This window comes from Pteropus alecto, unplaced genomic scaffold (genome assembly GCF_000325575.1).
Source record: "Pteropus alecto unplaced genomic scaffold, ASM32557v1 scaffold72, whole genome shotgun sequence".
Classification (NCBI taxonomy): Eukaryota; Metazoa; Chordata; class Mammalia; order Chiroptera; family Pteropodidae; genus Pteropus; species Pteropus alecto.
In genome coordinates, this window is record NW_006436811.1 from 15,879,476 (window position 1) to 15,879,913 (window position 438).

Below are 438 nucleotides of genomic sequence, written 5' to 3' on the forward strand. Positions count from 1 at the left end.
TATATATATTTAAGATATGAAACATGTTTTGATATATATATATACATAATAAGATGATTATCACATACCAGTTAATTAAGATATCATTTCTTCATGTAGTTACCATTTTCATATGTGTGATGAGAGAACCTAAAATCTATTCTCTTAGCAAATTTATAGCATTCTGTACGGTATTAATTATAATCATTATTCTGTATAATAGATACCCAGACTTACTCATCATTATTACTGCAATTTTGTACTCTTTGACCAACATTTTTCCATTTTCCCCACCTCCCTGGCCCTGGTAACCACCACTCTACCCTCTGCTTCTATGTATTTGACCTTTTAAGATTCCACATGTAAGTGAGATTATAGTTTTGTTTTTTCTTTCTTTCTTTCTTTTCTTTATCTTCCTTCCTTCCTTCCTTCCTTCCTTCCTTCCTTCCTTCCTTCCTT